We start from the raw sequence: 14,210 nt of genomic DNA on the forward strand, positions 1-14,210 counted from the left end.
CTTTTGGCTAGGTACTGTGGCTCACACCTGTGATCCCAGCATTCTGGGAGGTCAAGGCAAGAGGATTGTTAGAGACCAGGACCTGGGCAACATAGCAAGACCTTGTCTCTACTGAAAATTTAAAAATTAGCCAAGTGAAGGCCAGGCACAGTGGCTCACACCTGTAATTCCAGCACTTTGGGAGGCTGAGGTGGGCAGATCACAAAGTCAGAAGTTTGAGACGAGCCTGGCCAATTTGTGAAACCTCATCTCTACTAAAAATACAAAAATATTAACTGGGCATGGTGGCATAAGCCTGTCATTCTAGCTACTGAGGAGGCTGAGGCAGGAGAATCACTTGAATCTGGAAGGCAAAGGTTGCAGTGAGCCAGGATCACACCACTGCACTCTAGCCAGGGTGACAGAGTGAGACTCAGTCTCAAAAAAAAAAAAAAAAATTAGTCAAGTGCAATAGTGTGCACCTGTAGTTCCAGCTACTCAGGAGGGGGAGGTGGAGGATTGCTTGAGCCCAGGAGGCAGAGATTGCAGTGAGCCGAGATCACACCACTGCATTCAGCTTGAGTGACCACAGTGAGACCTTGTCTCTAAAAACAAACAAAATGAAACAAATAACTGCCACCAACACCAAGAAAAAAAAAAGAAAACAAAAAAATCAATCCAAAAACACAGTCTCTAAAATCCTGATGCCATCTCTACCAGCTGTATGACTTGAGCAGATTATCCCTATTTGGCCCTCTATGCCTCAGTTTCCTTTTCTGAAAAGAGGAGAGATAATAGTGCCTAACTGACAGGGTTGTAAAGATTAATCTATGGAAATATCTGGGTAATGTGTGGAAAGGACCTGACGCACAGTAAGTGCTCAAAGTGTTTCCCGTTTCTTGTTCCTATTTTTGGCAGTTACTTCCACCGTAACTCTGGAATGCAGCCAGCTTGCCTGTTTCTCCATCACTCTGGCATATCCCGTTACCTGTTTTAATCAATTAGCCTGTGTCATCCTATTGCCAAACTAGACCACATTATACACCTTGTATTTTCTCCAAGGTCCCCAGTTGTCATCTTATCAGTTCCATCACTTTTGTTACTGTATTTCCTGTCACCCCTGCAACTCCTGATTGCCTCCATTGTCTCCAGTGGTCTCCAGGTCCCACTCCTTTCCTGCCCTTACCCTCTGGATGGTAGAGGGCACACCCATCACCCACATTTGGTCCTGATGAGATAGGACAGGGCCCAGGGGGATGCCAAGGAGCATCTTTCTTTCTTCTCTCTCTTTCTTTCTTTTTTCTTTCTTTCTTTCTTTCTTTCTTTCTTTCTTTCTTTCTTTCTTTCTTTCTTTCTTCTTTTCTTTCTTTCCTTCCTTCCTTCCTTCCTTCTTTCTGAGATAGAGTCTCCCTCTGACACCTAGGCTGGAGTGCAGTGGCGTGATCTCATCCCACTGCAACTTCCGCCTCCTGGGTTCAAGCGATTCTCCTGCCTCAGCCTCCTGAGTAGCTGGGATTATAGGTGCCCGCCACCACGTCTGGCTAATTTTTGTATTCTTTTAGTAGAGGCGGAGTTTTGCCATGTTGGCCGGGCTGGTCTTGAACCCCTGACCTCAGGTGATCCACCTGCCTCAGCCTCTCAAAGTGCTGGGATTATAAGCGTGAGCCACCGCACCTGGCCAAGCATGCTTCTTAGAGGAAGGAACATTCCTATTCAATCCCTTAATTTATTTCTCATGTTTTTATTAAGTATCTTTTCTGGACCAACAACTGCTCAAGGGTTTAGAGATACAGCGACATGCACAGGAGACTTTGGGGAGCATAACCTGCCCAGGAAGTGAGACATTGATTTATCAAAAATCCCCAAGTAAATGTGTAATTACAAACCAAGATGAATCTTCTGAAGGGAAGCACTATAAGAGCATATAACAGAGGTGGGTGACCTGGCCTGGGGTCTGAGAGCCTTCTCCAGGGAGCTCTGCTTAAAGATCTCAGAAAGATGGGTAGGAGTTAAGTGGGGTGGGAGGGAGTGTTCTAGGCAGAAGAAACATGAGTGCAAAGGCCCTGAGGTAGAAGTCAGCCTGGTGAGTAAGGGAGACAGATCAAAGAGACAGGGAGCTTGGGAACCAACTGAGACTGAAGGGATCTCAGGGGCCAGGCCATGCAGGCCCTTGGAGGTCTTGTTTGGGATTTGGTCTCCATACCAAGAGCCATGGGGAGCCAGGGAAGAGTTTAAGCATGGCGTGATAGACTCATGAATTGAGGTCTGAATTTTAGGAAGATGCTGCATGGAGACTGGTTAGGGTCATCACAGTCCTCCCTACACCTCATTCCTCTGGTCTGAGGGCTGTGCCATCTCCCTCTGGACTCCAGAGCTACGCTCTGTGAGCCCCTTCCCACTGCCTTCCTCTCATTTTTGTGAGGATGAAGTCATCATTGTGGAGAGGAGGAAATTCCAGGCCTCTAAGCCTTCTTTATCCTGGAGGGCTGGGACAGTGAGGAGGTCAGGGGGAGGGAAGAAACAAACACAGAACACCCCCCTTCCCCTGCATCTTCACTCCCACAACTGGGACCCTGTCTCCTTCCACCCTAGGCTATTGACATGAGCTGTAATTCTAAGATTTTTAATGCAATTTTACTGCAAAATCTTTTATAAAGAGTATCCAGTACTACAGCTGCTATACCTCCCCTTAGGGCTTGGGGCAAGGCATCTCTTTGGGCCTCAGTTTCTCTACACGTAAAGTTAACGGCAGTGCTGCTCAATAGAATTTCCTACAATGATGGGCCAGGTTCTATATTTGTGCTGTCCAATATGGCAGCCAGTGGCCACACGTGGCCATTGAGAGATTGAAATGAGGCTGGTGAGCCAGAAGAGCTGAATATTTAATTTTATTTCATTGTAATTAATTGAAATTTAAATAACCACCGGCTGCCAATATTGGACAGCACAGGCAGATCTTAAACTTTTTTGAGACTCTAATGACAGTTGTGGATCTCTCCCTAGAAAAACACCCTCCACCTGACTATCAAAGACAGGGCCCTTCCAATCCCAGGCAGGCAGGGCAGACTGTAGACTACTGGGGCTCAGGTCCCTCATCCCACCTTCCCTTCTTTCTGCCTGAAAATGCAGAAATTGGGCTTTGCCTGGAGGCAGGAGAATGATGGGGATGACTCCAGGAATTAGCAGACCACAGTTTTAAGCTTCTGGTGCACCCTGCACACATTTAAAGAAAGACAAAAGAGTGAAAGCAGGGGTAGTGCAAGGGGAGTATTAGAGATTTTTGGACATGCTCAGTTCCTGCCCTACCTCCCTGCAAACCACCAAATTGCTGCTGGGCCTGTCCTGTTTTGGCCACAAAACTCCACTGGAGTGTGAGGTTGTACTCTAGAGATGGGGTTGTATCCTGGCATGCAGTATTTATGAACTGGGCCTTGGGGAGTGGCCAGAGGGTGGGAGGCTATCTTAGTCCATTTGCACTGCTGTAACAAAATACCGGAGAATGGGTTACGTATTTATTTATTTTTTATTTATTTACTTTTTGAGACAGTCTCACTCTGTTGCCAGGTCGGATTGCGTGGCGTGATCTCAGCTCACTGCAACCTCCGCTTCCCAGGTTCAAGCGATTCTCCTGCCTCAGCTTCCCTAGAAGTTGGGATTACAGGCATGCGCCACCATGTTTGGCTAATTTTATAGTAGAGACAGAGTTTCACCATGTTGGCCAGGCTGGTCTCAAACTTCTGATCTCAGGTGATCTGCCTGCCTTGACCTTCCAAAGTGTTGGGATTACAAGTGAGAGCCACCACGTGGCCAACCATCCACTCACTCTTTGGATCAGAGTATCTGTGGAAAAGACACTGCCCCCAACTTAGAGTATGGAGCCCCGAGGGTGTCAGAACTCACTCCCTGCCTTGCATGGATGGTGGTGCCTACTCCAAGGGGGGAGGGGAATATTCTGCTCCCTTCTCACTTCTAGGCTCTAATCATTCTTTCCTAGAAAACTCACTGCAAAGACCTATTTACAGGGGGCAGTTTTTACTGGTACTTAAATTTCTACCCTCTGATCTCCCACTCACTTTTCCGACCCCGCCTCCCCCTCATCCCTCATCTCTCAGATGTCCAGCCACTCTCTCTCCCATTTGGAAAGTAGTTGGTTGTTTCCTGTCCCCCAGGGTCTCCATTTCTTTGGCTTCGGCAGAGATGCTGGACTGGTTAAAGTCAGGCTCCAGCAGTGACCACAGTGTGGGACACAGATGGGAAAACAGCTCCCAGGAATCCCCTTGTCTTAGGTTTTTGAGAAGTAGAGTCTGCGGTCAGGATTCAGGTGGAAGCCCTGAGCTGAAGAAGAGGAAAGGGCGGGTGCAAGGCAAGATGGTGCGGCTCCTTCCTGTCCGGCCCCACTTCACACGGGCCTCTCAGAGACACTGCAGACTGCTCACTAGGGGTGCTCTCTCAGCACGTGGGTGGAACTTCTCCAGAGGGTAAGGAGAAAACACACCTTGGAGTAGTCCCCAGCTCCCACCCATGATCTGTCTCCCAAAGATCAAGGTTCACCCCACAGAGTTACCCTCCCATGCTTCTAGGTGGTGGCACTTGGAAACCAGGTTCCACACTGTACAATGTGGCATTTTATCTAAGTCTGAAAGTAGAGGAGCAGCCTCAGAGAGAGCAAGGAGAAGAATTTGAAAAGAAGGTTTATGTCTCAGGGCAGCCCATTTCTTATGCTGCTGAAATCCACTCAAGTCCTCCCATTATTACTGACTTCCATGCCACCATACATGGCATTTTCCCCCACAGGAACAAAATGGCCCTCACTCTTTCCTCAAGAGGAGAAGTACAGTCTACTGGAATCAAGTCCCCTTCCAGAGGATGCCAGATGTGGTCTTAAATGAAGCAAGTTACCATCCCACTGCTGTAGCATGTCCTGAGTCCATAACTGATATTCTCTCCCGCCTTCTGTGACCCTCCGCTAGCCCTCCACAGGTCTGGGCTCATGCCTGATGAGCTTTATACAGACTTTCATCCCCAAGAGATCTGATTCCTTTGTCGCCCGTCCTTTTAGAATTGTTGTTGAAGTTGTCCATTGTCAATTGCTACTGGGTAGGAAGTTCCAAGAGATACCGCATCAAATCCCCTGGCTGGGGCCAGACTCCTTGCCTTTATTGTATCTACACACATTGTATCTACAGCCCTGGTTCCTCGTGGCCATCAGGATCAATGACCCTGGCCAGCACATTAACACCCTTCTTTATCTATTGATCCACTGGCATGAGGAGCATAAGGTGGCTAGGTGGCTGTCACAGCTTCCAGTTTAGTGGAAACTTTTACTGTGTTTTTTGGTGTAGTTCTCCCTCCCTAGCAACTAGAAACTCTAACTGGAAGAGCCTCCAGTTTACGGGACAGAAGGCAAATGTTCTACAAATGTGAGTGAGATGGGCCACTTCCACTTCCACATTAGACTCCAGGACCCGCAATTTCTGTGTATAAGGAACATAGTACTGTTCAAAACAAATACCATGTCAAGCAACTGAGGACCCAAACCCATAGGTGTCATGTTCCTGCCAGTATCTTCACTGGGCATTTGACAGGCTGTCCCATTGTCCCATCAGGCTGGTGGCTTCTGGGTGATGAGGAGCAACCAAGAGAGCCCAGTGAATCTGTTGATCAGCATCTCATACGCAGCATACCAAGGTGAACTCAAAATGGATCAAAGACCTAAATCTAAGAGCAGAAACTATAGAAGTCCTTGATGACCGCGTTATTGTACTTTCTTTGGTCAAAACACTGTGGAAGACAAGCCTGAATCTGGAGCATGCACTGATTCCAGTAAGGACAAATTACTGTCCCCTCCAGAGTAGAAAGAATAGGGTCAGTGTAACTGATCTGCCACCAGAGACTTGGCTGGTCTTCTGAGGAAGAGAGCCATTAAGGTCTCAGCACCGATCTTGGCTGCAGGCAGGTTGCGCAATCAAAGTGGTAGAACTAGCTCATCCTTGGTGAGAGGGAGCCCGTGCTTTTGGACTCATATGCAGCCTCCATCTCTGGCAGCACGACTTTGCTGTTCAAAGGCTTCTGAGCAGGCATTCAGGGTTGACAGGGAGAGATTCACTCACCAGGAAAATCATTCTCTTTGTGGAGCAGGTCCTGGCAATAGCTGCTCTGCAGGTTGCTTACCCGAGACCCGAGGTTTGCACACTTGGTGCTCACTCTCAGTCCACCCATATGCCTCCTTCCTAGACCACTGTGTCACTTGCCTTTGGTTTTGTTCTTTGGGGCTCCTGACCAAGAGACATTCACTATTCCACAAGAGCCAGGGAGTATCCATATCTCCAGCTTCTTGTTCATCTAGACAAAGCCATCACCCAAGTGTACTGTGCAAAGCTTTGCACCCTGGAACTTCCCTTCCCCACTGTCTTTTAGGGCCGTGATGTGGCAGCAATCCACTTCTAAGTCTCACCAATATATCACACTGACCATCTGTGAACCAACGCTGAGTCCCTTCCTTATCTAGCAGTTGACCACAGGGAATTTGAGAAGGTTCCACAAACTTTGTGACCCAGTAGGGCCCTTTCACTCCTATCTGCCTGTGACTTCCTCTTTATTCCTGACTCATTGGGAAGTGGCCCCTCACCTCCAGCCTCTCATCTCCCTTCATATCCTTACTAGACCAGGCCAGATGGGAGGGGGGCTGGGGTGCTGCCTGTGCAAGACCTTAGCACCCTCACAGTGATAATAATGATAGCAACGACCGCAGCAGCTCCTGCTGATGAAGGGCTCCTCGTGTGGCAGGCGCTGTGCTAATAAGCAGGGCCAGGAAGAGGGTGAAGAGGTTAAAAGCTTAGGCGACAAATTGTAAGAAGGTCTCAAGGTCACACAAGTCGAAAGTTCTCAAAGTCCTGGCCCTTCTGTGAAGCTACTAATAGATATTATCTTCTTTTATTCTCACAGTAAATCTTATCACTCCCATTTTACAGATGAGGAAACTGAGTCACGGGTCAATTTGCCAAGGTCATACAGCCAGATTGCCCCTTCACAACTAAGCTGTATTAGCCCATTCGCTTTAACTTGGCCGTCCCATGGGAAGTTCCCCTGCCCGTGATCCTCCGGAACACCGCAGGTCCCTAGGCCCCCTCAGACCGCCGGCTGTTGGCAGTCTGCAAGCCGACGTAACTGACTTTCGTGCAAGCAGCAGCAGGAAGAGGCTGCCTCCAGAGCGGGCAGAAAGAGGGCGCGTTACCGCATATTTCCACTAGGTGGCGCCCCAACACCGAGCCACTGAACTCCAGCGGCCGAGTGGGCAGCCCCCAAATGGGGAGGGAGACGCAGTGCGAGGCCCGCCAAGCTGTCCGCTGGCACAGGTCCCCAATCCTCCGATGCTCTCCCTGATTTCTCCCTGATCGGTATCGCCGATCCCCTTCCCTGCTACCCCCAGGAGATGGACTCGGGAAGAGGAGACTTCCCAGGGTACTTGGGAAAGATTCCTCCTTCTTTCTTCAAGAAACTGTCTCTTAACGGTGCCCAGCGCTTTCCAGGACCTCCGCAGCACTGCCTCTCCCTTCGTTCCCTTACTGAATTCCCCAGGCCCTCCCTGTCACTCCCACTCTCTCAACTTCTGCCAGTCTTCCGAGGCAGGGACCATTAAGGCCGATTCCACAGATTTGGTGATGCAAATGCATGCAAATATATGCAAATCGCCATGTAAAGGAGGCTTGCCACTGTGGTTCTAAGTGGCTGTCACAGCTTCTCTGACACCTGTTCTGGGAGACAGCTGCCCTGCCCCCTCCTGCTCAGTGTCTACTTGCTATTCACCCCCTTTCCTCCAAGGCTCTGGCCCTCTTTCCTTCAGGGACCCTGGCTGGCTTCTGGTTACAAAGCACCCCTGGGGATTTCTCTCCAAACTCCCTAGAGGAAGCAAAGCGAAAAGCACATCTTACTGGGCACAGACTTTGACAGCTGAGAATGTCACCATTTTCTAGCTGTGTACCTTGGAAAAGCAGGTTAACTTCTCTGAGTCTCAGTTTCGTCGTCAGCAGAATGGGAATAATGATAGTAGGCACCTAATAAGGCTGCGGTAAAGACCATGCTACACTGCGTGTAAAGTGCTTGGCACAGAGCCTGAGCATGGGAAGCATGCGGCTATCGATGTTACAGTGCTCACTGACCCTGTGGGTCATTGTATTCCGAGAGCTTGGGCTTGGAGACAGATATGCAGGTGGGCACAGATATGCAGCTCAGGCATGTGCACATGTGCACATGTGTGCTCATCTCTGTACATGCCCACACGCACACACACAGCTAACAGCCTCACGCGCTGGAGGGGCGCACGCGCGGGTACACACGCATTCAGAAACACACACAGGAGGAGGCTGTGGGAGGTGGAATCTGAGTCATCGAGACCAGAGCTGTGGGTGGTGCTTTTGTCCTGATTTCCGGGGCTCAGCGCTCCATTTTAAACAAGGACATGTACGCGGATGGCACAGCTAAACAGCCAGCTGAAAGGCCAGTTGTGTGGACCCCTTTCTTGCATCAGCCCCTTCTCCAGGTTTGCTGTTGTCCCTGTCCCAGCCCAGCTGTGTCATCTGAGCTTCTCCTTCTGACCCTGCCCCTGGCTCCACTGAGGCCTAGCAGGTGGGACAGGGCAGGCCGATTGAGGTGATAGAGCAGGCTCTCAATGACGTCATAGAGGTGATGCCGGCTGCAGCCGCTTTCTGCAATGCCCTGGGAGTTTGGTGGGCGCAGTGAGGAAGAGGGTATGAGTGATGTGGCACAGAATGGTAGTTAACAGCACTGTCTTGGGAATAAGGTGATCCCAGGTTGAAGTCCTGGTTCTGCCTCAGTGTGACGTTTTGTAGTTTTCTTAACCTTTTTGGGCCTCGATTTCTTTGTCAGAATGAAACCAGTCATACCTAACTCAACAAGTTTTGTGACTTTTCAGTGAGATAGTGTACATAAACAGGCACTCTAGGCCGGGTGCAGCGGCTCACACCTATAATCCCTGTATTTTGGGAGGCTGAGGTGGGTGGATCACGTGAAGTCGAGAGTTCAAGAACAGCCTGACCAACATGGAGAAATCTTGTCTCTATTTAAAAAAAAAAAAAATTTTTTTTTAAAGAAAAAAGAAACGTGCTCTGTTCAGTGCTGTGTGGACTGAATGTTTGTATGTAGCTATGATTTGGCCATGATTTTGGGTGATGCTGATTGAAGGGCAGCCCCATCCACAGCAGTTTCACCTCCTTCCACACCAGTCAGGCCTGAAGGGAAGAAGAGATGCAGTGCTTTTTGTGCCTGGGGTCTCCTCGGTCAGGATGGGCTAAGGTATCAATAGGAACATGTATTATCCAGCTTTTCTTCTCTGATTAGATGATTAATCAAGATAGGTTAGAATCACAGCCTTGCCAAAAAGGAAGGAAAGATGCTGTGGTTTGCTGTGCACCTGTTATATGCCAGGCACCAGCGTGGGTGCTGTCCCATGTGAGCTCTCCTCAACTTCCCAACAGCTCTGAGAAACAGGTGCTGGCATCTTCAAGACACAACCCAAAATGAAACGAAGTAACTTGCACTAGGATGTACAGTCGGTAAATAGAGAAACTGGGATTCAGATCAACTCCCATTTCACACTCGCTACCTTGCCAAATACATCTGCAGTTTTGATTCCTGTGGGCTCTATGGACATGACATAGGGAGGATCAGCTCCTTGGATGTGCAGCCCCTGCCTCCAGGGCTGCCCAAGTCTGCTTGGGCCTTAGAGGGGGAGGGGTCTCTATGTCTCCTGTCAGTCTCTTGAGAGCCTTGTGGGCAATGGTGGAGCTAGTTAATTTACCAAAAATATCCCCAGGTGTTATGCACTTGGCTCCTAGCCCGTGGTTATATGACATCGGGGAAAGGACACAGGTGCATGGGACACAGGTGCATGATGGTTGGGGGTGGGGTAGGGGCAACCTAGATACCTGCTAAAAGCTCTGTTCTGTGTCAGTTGGGGGCATGCGGAAGCGGGGAGCGGCAGATGGACGGGGTTAAGCTGGGGGCAGGGATGCTGAATTGGCTCTGAAGCCCAAGGTGACTTGAGAGCCTGCCAGGAAGAATAAAGTGTGAAGGAGAAGGAGGGAAGGAGAGCTATAGTGGAGGAGAAAGTGAGGCAGCGGAAGGAAAGGACAGTGCAGTCAGGGTGGTTGGCCAAGAGTGGTCAGGTGTGCAGGTTTTGGGGTCAGAAGGCACAAGCTCTTCTTTCAGTGCTTCTGCTCATGAGCTATGTGGCCAAAGGCAAGAACTGTCCTCCAGTTTTCTCAGCTGCAAACAGGGTACAAATAGCATCTCTACAAATAGAAGTTCTATCCCTAGAACCTCTAGTCCTTCACCACCAGAACCTAAACTTCACTGCAGCCTGGCTGCCAAGTAACCACCCACAAGGACCTTAATCACGGACAGGGCCAGGAAGGGCCAGCTCCCACATGTCTAACCACACACTCAATTTTTTTCTCTAGCTGATGGCCACCTTTTCTTCTGGGCCCATGTCTATAGGTCTACCTGTCTTGCTCATTGGCTAAGTATCCAGCACATAGTAGGGACTCCTACTATGAAATGAGTAATACATGTCAAGTGGCTGATATGTTGTGCAGTAATTGCACCTTAGCTGATTTCATGTCAGTGAATATTTATGGAGCATTCACCCTGTGCCAAGCAAACAAGATTTGAGTTCCTGTCTTCACAGATCAGTGGGTGAAGGGTTTAAGGGTACAATAAGTATTATTGAGGTGACTTCAGGGACATTCCCAAACCAGAGCCCAGGAGAAAAGGTGGCCAATGCCTGGAGGAAAAAAACTGTGTGTGGTTAGGTCGGGTTGGGATTCGGCCCCTGGAGCCTTCTGAAGCAGGCCCTTCCAGGCCCCAACGGTGATTAAGGTCCTTGTGGCTGGTTACTCGGCAGCCAGGCCGGAAGAGAGAGCCGGTAATTAACAAGCTGGCACTCACACAACCACATATCAGCACGCCCAAGCGCTGGGATAGCTGTCTGTCAGTTGTAGCTGCTGGTGGAATTTTTTAGACAGCTGGGCTCAAGCCGGGAAATAAATATAAGTTGCATTTCTATGCATCGTTGTTCGTGGTGGTAAAAAAAATTAATCAGTGACATAGCTGTGACACATACTCATTTAAGAGTCTACAGAGAAACGTTCATTTTTCAGAGGCAGCAAAAAAGAGATTATGTGTCAGCTGGGGAGGGGTGAAATATTTATACAATGGCTAATAAACGCCGGTGTGTAAGGGGGTCAATTGATTGTGTCAGTGGCCACATGACAAATAAAGCATTGAGCAACCATGGGCACTACCCCTGTGCCCGGGGGCTCCATTCTGATGACAAATACACAACATACTGTTAATGCTCCCTAACAAACACTCGCTCAGCCCTCTTTGCCGGCTGGGTGGCTGAAGATTGCTAGGAAGTAGAGCTCCCATGGAAGCTGCCTACCCTCAGCTTCATTAAGGCAAACTCGAAGTTGGTAAATTACTCCCCAAATGCCAAAACAGCTGCAAAAAAAATATTTCTTTCTTTGTGTGCAGTTTTTTAAATTTCATGTTTCTGAATTTCAAAGGTCTTGCTCTCTGCCTTTACCAAGACCCTATCAGCAGCACCTCCCATGCAGATCTCACCCTGACCCAGGCTCTGCACCCCTCAACCCGTGTGGCTCCAGAGCAAAGTAGGGCACTTGGGTTCTTGTTCACCCAGTCTAGTAGCTATGTTGGCATCCTTCCTTGTTCTCAAAGCTGAGGCCAAGGCCCAATTTGTTCCCCACTTACAGGAAGGAGTCACTGTACCCTCCTAGGCACGGTGATCCTTCTGTGCCCAAACGCCCACTTGTCATTGCCTAAGGGGAAAGTAGTCTGGTTGGGACATCTGTCATCCCCAGGGAGAACACCCTTGCCTCTCATCCCAGTCTGTGAGCAGGCCACCTGGGGCTGGGTAATTGGTCAAACTTTCCAGAAGGAGGAGACATCATATCAGCTCTGACAACTACTAGTTTTTGAGCCCTGATCATGTGCCAAGCACTGTGTCAAGTGCTCTCTGTGCATTATAATTATTTCATTGAATCTTTTTTTTTTTTTTCGGATACAGAGTCTTGCTCTGTTGCCCAGGCTGGAGTACGGTGGTGCTCTGCAACCTCCACCTCCTGGTTCAGGTGATTCTCCTGCCTCAGCCTCTCGAGTAGCTGGGATTATAGGCACCCGCCACCACGCCTGGCTAATTTTTGTATTTTTAGTAAAGACGGGGTTTTACCATGTTGGCCAGGCTGGTCTCCAACTCCTGACCTCAGGTGATCTATCTGCCTTGACTTCTCAAAGTGCCAGAATTATAAGGGTGAGCCGCCACACCTGGCCTTCATCGAATCTTAAGACAACTCTTGAGGTGGGTCTAATGATCAGTCCAGTTTTATAGGCAAGGAAACCAAAACCCAGAGAAACAGTTTGTCTAAGGCCTATGCTCTATAGGTAGAGGTGGAATTTGAACCAGGTTGGTAGGACCACAGAACACAGCCTTCTTGGTCCTGGTTCACCTGTCTGACCATGTTGGAACTACGTCTCATGGTTAACACCTGCAAACTGTAATATCAAAGCTTAGACAATTCAGATTCTGGAAGGCTGAGGCAGGAGAATCACTTAAACCTGGGAGGTAGAGGTTGCAGTGACCCGAGATCGCACCACTGCACTCCAGCCTGGGTGACACAGCAAGATAAAAAAATCCAATTCTAAGAGATCAATGAACAAACCATGAAGACTGTAAAACTTGTGGAAACATGGGCTGTATCCCAGATTCTGCTCAGAGCATTCACTCTAGCAAAACTCGGCTGATTCTCTCTCATCCTAACTGGGGCAGACAGAGCCCCTTCCCCTCCCCAAAGTGTCCTCCACCATTCTGGTTTAGAAACATGGGCATTGTCACCCCTCCAGCGACTGAGAGAGACCCCTCCACTCCCCTGCATATGAGCCCCACCTCGAGCCTGCTATCGGTTGCCGTAATACCCCTATCATTCCTGCAACATCCAACATTCGTCATTTGATTTGGAATGGGATGACACTCTGAGAAAACAGTTGCAGATGAAATTTCACACGTAGCGGTGAATGTGGAGATTGCAGATAAGCACACGTTGCAACTTGTTTTTACTTTTTAAAATGAGATTCGTCCCTTATGAAGTTGTGCTCCACCTAAGAGTTCCCACTGTGAGGCTGTTAGTAATGATAACGTTAGTGACGGTGACAGTGGCATAGATTGTGCTTATTGAGTACTTACTATGTGCTAAGTACTTTGCCCATTGGTTTCTGCTTATTGAGTACTTATTATGTGCTAAGTACTTTGCCCATTGTTTTGTGCTTATTGAGTACTTATTATGTGCTAAGTACTTTGCCCATTGTTTTGCTTAGTCCTCACCACAACCCTATTTCACAGATGAGAAAACTAAAAACCAAAAAGCTTAAATAATTTTCCCACAGATGCATAGCTCGCAGGAGCTGGGCTTTGAACCTAGGGGTACCAGCAACAGAATTCTTAGACTCTTACCCATTAAGGCCTGAGTTCAGTCCTATTGCACAGGAACAACTCCATCCAGCCCACACTCTGGCTTCAGTTGTATAAACTATGCTAGCCCCCAGATGGTCTTGCTCTCTTTCTGCTCTGGCCCTTTGCAGATGCTATTCCCACTGTCTAGAATGTCCTTCCTCCTGTCTGCTTTCACATGAGTACCCCACTGGGCACTGTAGTGAGGAAACCTTGGCTTTTATACCTCATCCCATCCACAATCCTCCCAGAGGCCTCCAGAGACCCCCCAAGCTCAGCCAAGGGTGCCCTGGAAAGCTGCCCTCCCACATCCCCACAGCCTGCCAGGCTGGCTGCAAGAGTCTAGCACCAGAGGTAACTAGCCCGGTTCTCTTCCCTTCCCCAGGCTTCACAGCATCCTTACACAGACCTGACCAGGTCACTCCCTGCCACATCCTCCCACCCGCGAACACTACATAAGCCTCACCTCCCCTCTCTCCTCCCTGTTATCTCCCAGAAAAACTGCCTCATTTACAGGGTCCCTGAGCAGGCCTCATTCTCTCTTGCCTCTGGCTTCATCTGCTTGGAACATTCTTCCCTCTTCCTTCTCTTCTGCCTGCTTCCTGTTCAACCTTCAAGATTTGTCTTGGGTACCCTCCCAGGAAGCCCTCCCAGATTTCCCCAGCCTGGGCTAGCTACTCCATAGCAG

The sequence above is a fragment of the Callithrix jacchus genome, chromosome 2 (assembly GCF_049354715.1).
Source record: "Callithrix jacchus isolate 240 chromosome 2, calJac240_pri, whole genome shotgun sequence".
Taxonomy (NCBI): Eukaryota; Metazoa; Chordata; class Mammalia; order Primates; family Cebidae; genus Callithrix; species Callithrix jacchus.